This window comes from Pipistrellus hanaki (assembly GCF_964339955.1).
Source record: "Pipistrellus hanaki genome assembly, chromosome: 16".
In the NCBI taxonomy this organism is placed as follows: domain Eukaryota; kingdom Metazoa; phylum Chordata; class Mammalia; order Chiroptera; family Vespertilionidae; genus Pipistrellus; species Pipistrellus hanaki.
In genome coordinates, this window is record NC_140518.1 from 47,963,178 (window position 1) to 47,969,558 (window position 6,381).

The window sequence follows — 6,381 nt, forward strand, 5'->3', positions numbered from 1 at the left end:
AGAACCCATATCAGGTCATCATTTTAATTTACTAACAAGAGGGGATTATCTAGGTTTTTATTTGGAAGTACTTTTTAAGGCTTTATTAAGGTAGATTTATAATTGACATGTCACAAAATCCATTCTTCTAATGTGTACTATTTGTTGAGCTCGGACATACAGATAAAACTATAAAGCAGTCTCATGTAAAATAAGCTTATCTCTCACCCACATACAGGTTAGGGTAGCAGTTGGTTTACAGATGTGAGTATGCAACACACTGAGTTTATTCTCTTTTTAAAAAAATAAATACTTTACATATTTTTAAGTTTTTAAAATATTTTATTGACTTTTTATGAAGAGAGGAAGGGAGAGAGAGAGAGAAGTGGTGATATGAGAAAGAAACATTGAACTGCTACCTCATGCACACCATCTCCAAAGCATCCAGGCAGGCATATGGCCTGATCTAGAAAGAAACCATTGACCTTTCAGAACAGGGAATGTTGCTCAACCAACTGAAGAGAAGAGTTTATGCTTGTATTTGTATTTTTAATTATTGAATTAATATCCATACAACAATTCTAAACCTTCTTTGCTACACCATATATTTATCTTTTGCCCTTTCATGATCTTTCTGCCTTTGCCTGCCCTAAATGCAGTAATTGATTTCCCTTCTTTTACAAGATTAGTATATATATGGCCTTTTGCACAAAATTTGAGCACTGTAGGGGGTCTCTTAGCCTGGCCTGCACCCTTTCCAATCCTGGACCCCTTGGGTGATGTCCTACTGCCAGTTTAGAACAGCTGGCTCCTAACCACTTGCCTGACTGTTGGCCTGATCACCCCCTAACCACTCCCCTGCCAGCCTGTAGGCCCTCAACTGCCACTCCTGTTGGCCTGATGGCCATAAACTTCCCTCCCCTGCTGTCCTGATCATCTCTAACCATCTCTGCCTCAGCTCCCACCACTGTGGCTTTATCCAGAAGGAAGTCTGAAAGTGCAGTGTGGCAATGGAGGGAGGTCAGACATAAGAATGGTGTTCAGATTGTATCAGGAACCTGCTCCTGTATAACAGTGTAGGTTCCAATGTCCATACCTCATTTATACCTTTCATTTTCCATACTTGACACTTTGCTGACTTGTCATTTTATCAGTGACTTCCTATCTTTCTCTATCTTTGCTTTTGTGTCCTTTTTATATCACCTGTTCCTCTGCACATCTCTTTCTGAAATACACTACCACATGGACTTATGCAAGTGTTATGAGGAGCACACACATGCTTAAATACCCCTCAAACACTAGGTACTTGTGTATTGAATTTTACTTGGAATGAGTAACCAACCTTCTGCACAGCTTGCTCATGTCACCAGCAGAAAATATCTACTGAATGCTGTTAGCAGCACAATGACCTGGACATTCTGCTTCTCTTCCACGTGGTGCTTGCCATGTTTTTGCTCTATTTCTGTTGAAGTCTCCCTTGTTTTGTGATTTTCAGTGGTCAAGAACTTCACAGTGGTCTCTTATTAATACATCTTTCAGGTCTGTCATTTTCAGCCAATTGCATGAAGCCAATGTAGTATGTGCAAAAACAGTTTTATAATGGAACTTTTCCCTGTCACCAGAGTCAACATTCATTTCCTCGCCATTTCTCTGTTTTTAGGTTGTTGGTATAAAATGGATGATGCAGAAGCCTATTCTGAGCACAGTGTATGTATAGGAGATTCTCAGGTCAGAGCTTCCAAGACAGCTCCAGTCACCTAAGGGACCCATCTGCATAAGCCATGTTTCTCAGTGTTAAAAGATATTTTGCAACTGACTGTGTTACAAGTGGTATACTTTGAGAAGAATGTGTTCTTAAGTGATGCATGTGTGAGAGACTTGTGTTTCAGTGCAATCCCTTACCAGCAACAGAAGGATGCCAGTGGCGAGAAGCCCTGGAACAAAGAGTGACTCACTTGTTGTTGCTTCTACTTATCCAGGGTGTCTGCAGCTAGTACGGAAGTTGGCTGTCTGCAGCTAGTACAGAAGCCATCTCAGGGCTACTCCAGTATCAGGCTACTCTAAATACTGAGGATCCACATGGTAACAATGAGATTTCACAGGAATTTCTCAGTGGAAAAAGATATCACCAGTGGTTTGAATGTGAAACAGCTGCCAGCCAGAAACAGAAACTTGTTTATCAGAAATATCTCTGCTTTGGAGATTTGATTTATGAGTATAATAAATGTGGGAAAGTGTTTAGACAAATCTTTAACCCCCTTCATCATAGGAGAGTTCACACAGGAGATGTATATACCCTGTGAGTGTACTGATTGTGGGAAGGTCTCCAGTGAAAGCACTGCTCTCATTAAACATAACAGAGTTCACATTAGAGAAACATGGTATGAGTGTAGTGACTGTGGGAAATCCTTCAGTCTCAGGTCTGGCTTCATTAGACACCACTGAGTTCACAGTGGAGAAGATCCATATGAGCGTAGTGATTGTGGGAAGTCCTTCAGATACATGTCTAACCTCATTAAACACCAGTGAGTTCACACTGGAGAAAAGCTCCGTGAGTATACAGAATGTGGAAAATCCTACAATGAAAACAGAACTGTCAATAAACACTAGAGAGTTCACACTGAAGGAAATCCAAATGAGTATAGTGATTGTGGGAAGTTCTTCAGTCAAAGTGGTAACCTCACATAACACCAGAGAGTTCACACTGGAGAAAAATGTTATGAGTGTAGTAAATGTGCAAATTCTTTTAAGCAAAAGAGTCACCTTCTTATACACAAAAGAGTTCACACAGGAGAAAAGCCATATGAGGGTAATGACTATAGAACAAGCATGTCAAACTCAAAGGCTAACATGAGCAAAATAAACAAGGTTTAAGTGTATGTGGGCCCCCCAAAAAACAAAAATTTAAATTTTCATAGAAACGTAGGTTTATTTCTATAGACATGCTGAATACAAAGGACTGAAATAAATGAGTAATTGTTAACATAAAATAATAGAACATTTTAATAAAAATTTAGTATTTTTTCTTGAACATTAACTTACCAGACACTGAATAACTGTACAAATTAATAAGTGTATTGCAAATAACCCACTTTTTTCTTGTTATCTGAAAGCAAAAATAAAGTGGGGGGGAGGGGCACATAAAGGAGGCAACCCATAGAAGTGTCTCTCTCTTCAGAAGAACAGACCAGAAGAGAGATGATCCAGTTAGGGACAGAAGGCAGAAGTCCTGTAAAAGGTAAGATAACTGGCAAGAGTGTGCACTGAGGACTGAGCCTTGAGGTAATGCAGTCATTTCCAGGACATGTGGCCCCATTGGCTGGGAAACGGTACTGAGCAGTCTGAGCCCATGGGTCTTTGGGGTGGTGGCCAGGGCCTTAAAAGATCATTCTCCTATCACAGATTCCTGCAAATGCAGAGTGGTTTCAGGGTGCTGTTTTGTGGAACTGTTATCAGGACTTCTGAGATAGTGGTATCCTGGGATTATCCTGCTTCTCCTCCAGCTCTTGTACCTGAGGACTTTGATGAGACACCAAGCCAAGAATTCTAAGTACCTGTTTGGGTTGTATGAAGTGATCCCTATTTTTGGCCAACAATGGAGTTGGAAGTGAAAGTTCCTTTCAGGCATCGGTTCCTATATGTGCAAAGGCTTAGAGTGAAGACTGAGCTCATTCAGGAATCAACTGGTGTCCTTTTTTTTTTTTTTTTTTTTTAATATCTTTTTATTGCTTCCAGAGAGGAAGGGAGAAGGAGAGAGATAGAAAAATCAATGATCAGAAAGAATCATTAATAGGCTGACTCCTACACCCTCTCCCCTCCACTGGAAATGGAGCCCACAACCCTGGCATGTGCCCCTGACCAGAATCAAACCTGGGACCCTTTAGTTCACAGATTGGTGCACTATCCCTTATTGTTGTGGGAAAACATAGCGTCAGTAGGAATATGAGGAGTGAGTGTCTTTGATGAAACAAAGGCCTGATATCTTCTCTGTAGTCAGAAGTTGAGGGAGCAGATAGATAAGGAACACTAGCAGATGGACATGGAACACTAGCTTGACGATCATTTTTTATCTTTTAAGCTTTTTGAATACTTTTATATTGTTTTATCAGCTCTATGAAAAGGAATTCATGTTTCACCAACTTTTTCCCTAAAACACCAACTCATTTAGACTAAATTATAAAGGTAAACAGTATCCCACTGACTTCTCTGCTATTTGAACACAATTTCCCAGTGACTAAACAGTCTTCTGATAATAAGGACTATGTGTCTTCTGTCTCCCCTGGTGGATATGCCCCATCTCTGCCAAAAGTCCCAAAACGGGGTATGCCAGTGACAGTGCCCTGGTGTCTTGCAGACTATGACGCTGTACTGACAGAGGCCGGGGACTACACACAGAAATATTTCAACCTTAGGTACTCAGCCACCATATTTACTCGAGGGCTGGCCCTCCTGGTGTATTGGGAGGGCGAGGGCAGAGAAGGGTTTCCCCTGTGGGCATAAGCTTAGTGAAGGGCTTCAGAGCAAGGGTCACAAGTTCAAATCCTGGTCTGGCCACGGAGAAGCTGTGTGGTCTGGCATGAGTGTTGTTAAGCCCTTTAAGCCTCTGTTTCTTCCCTTAAAACGTGAACACAAGGACACTCATCTTCTATAACGGTTGTGAAAATTACTGTTCGTAAAGCACTTACTATGATGTATAACATACAATATTACAGACAATAGCAAAAATCATTCTGTCTCATTTTAGTTCTCTAAGGAAAGTTGGCTAACCATCTACTGTTTGCTAGAAAGTAGGTATCCACTGGCTTTGCCTAGAGGCATAAGGCACAGGTCTTACCCCCTAAGGGCCTTTGGTCTCTACAGCCAACACTACCCATTCAGGGTCTGTATCTGTCAGCTCTCCATGCATACAGATTGGCTGCAACTGCATTCTTTCTTTCTTTTTAAAAATTCTCACCCAAGGATATTTTCCCATTGATTTTTAGAGAGAATAGAAAAGAGAGGGGAAAACAGTGAGAAATATTGATGTGAGAGAAAGACATTGATTGGTTGCTTCCTGCATAAGAGGAGCCTGCAACCAAGGCACATGCCCTTGACCGGAATCGAACCCGGGACCCTTCCAAACGGCTAGGGTTGCAACCTCGCTCTTGACAGTTTTTCATCACTCTTGCAGAAGTACAGCCATGCACCAGGGGAGGACCCCTTTACTGGTTGGTAATGGGATACGACAACTTACATATAGGGCTGGAGAGGCTGGAAGAAGGCACATCTCGCCCCATGGCCCACTCTCGTTGCAGCATCTCCCCTGCCCTCCTTACCTGCGCTCATTCCCAAGACTGTGTATCCTCCTGTGAGGCCGTCCCTGTACTTGCCACTGTGGGATGCCCTACATACAGCACTTAAACGAGGTGAGTACTGCCTGGGCACTTAGCGGGAGCAGGTCTTAGGCCACACACAGAGATTCTCTCCAGGCTTTTTCCTGGACTGTGTGAAAACGAATTCTCTGCCTTTTGCCCCAGTTCAGAACTATGAAGCCAGACCACGCGCTCCTTCCCGGTGAACAGTTAAGGGGCTGCTTGGACTGGGAGGATGAGTGGGGTGGGGGAGAGACTGGGGGTGAGAGGGTCCTATTTCCCAGCTCCAGCGAACCCATTTGGTGAATGCTCTTGTGGGTCCACGTGGTCCCTTTGGGAGAGGCTGCTGAGCTGGGAACTGGGAAACTGGGTTTCTGATTCTTCTTCACCATCCATTAGGCCCACATGTGGCTCTTTGGCCCCTTGAGTGTGGCTCTTCCACAAAACACCACGGCCTGGGCGAGTCTATGTTGAAGAAGTGGCGTTAGAAGAAGTTTACGTTTAAAAAAATGTGGCTCTCAAAAGAAATGTCAATCTTGTCCTCTTGATATTTGGCTCTGTGGACGAATGAGTTTGCTGACCACTGCAGTAGGCCAAACCTTGGAAGTTCACCCTTTAAAATGAGACAACCTGCCTCTTTTAAAGAAAAGTTTGGAAACTGTTTGAAACATGTCAAGTCTTGAATTCAGATTGATTTTACCTCTTCTCATCACCGCTTTAGATAAAAAGCAGTGCCTGCCATATATGCTTGTTTAGAGCATAATTCTTTACTCAGCTTCAGTGATGGTCACACACAACTTATCATCAATTGATGATGACAGTCATTGCTCCCTGTCCCATGCCCCTGCTCTGACCTGAGTTTCCTGGTCAGCGAGTTACAAAGCATCAGCACACAGATGTCTTAGCCTTTCTCATCCAAAAGAATTTGGGGAGCATTAGGGGGTACAACAAAAAGACAAGGTCTTGGGGGGAAGGATCCTGACATCTCAGCACGGCTCCCATGTCCTCCACAATTCTCTCACAGCCGGTCATATCCAGTGCACCAGTCAAC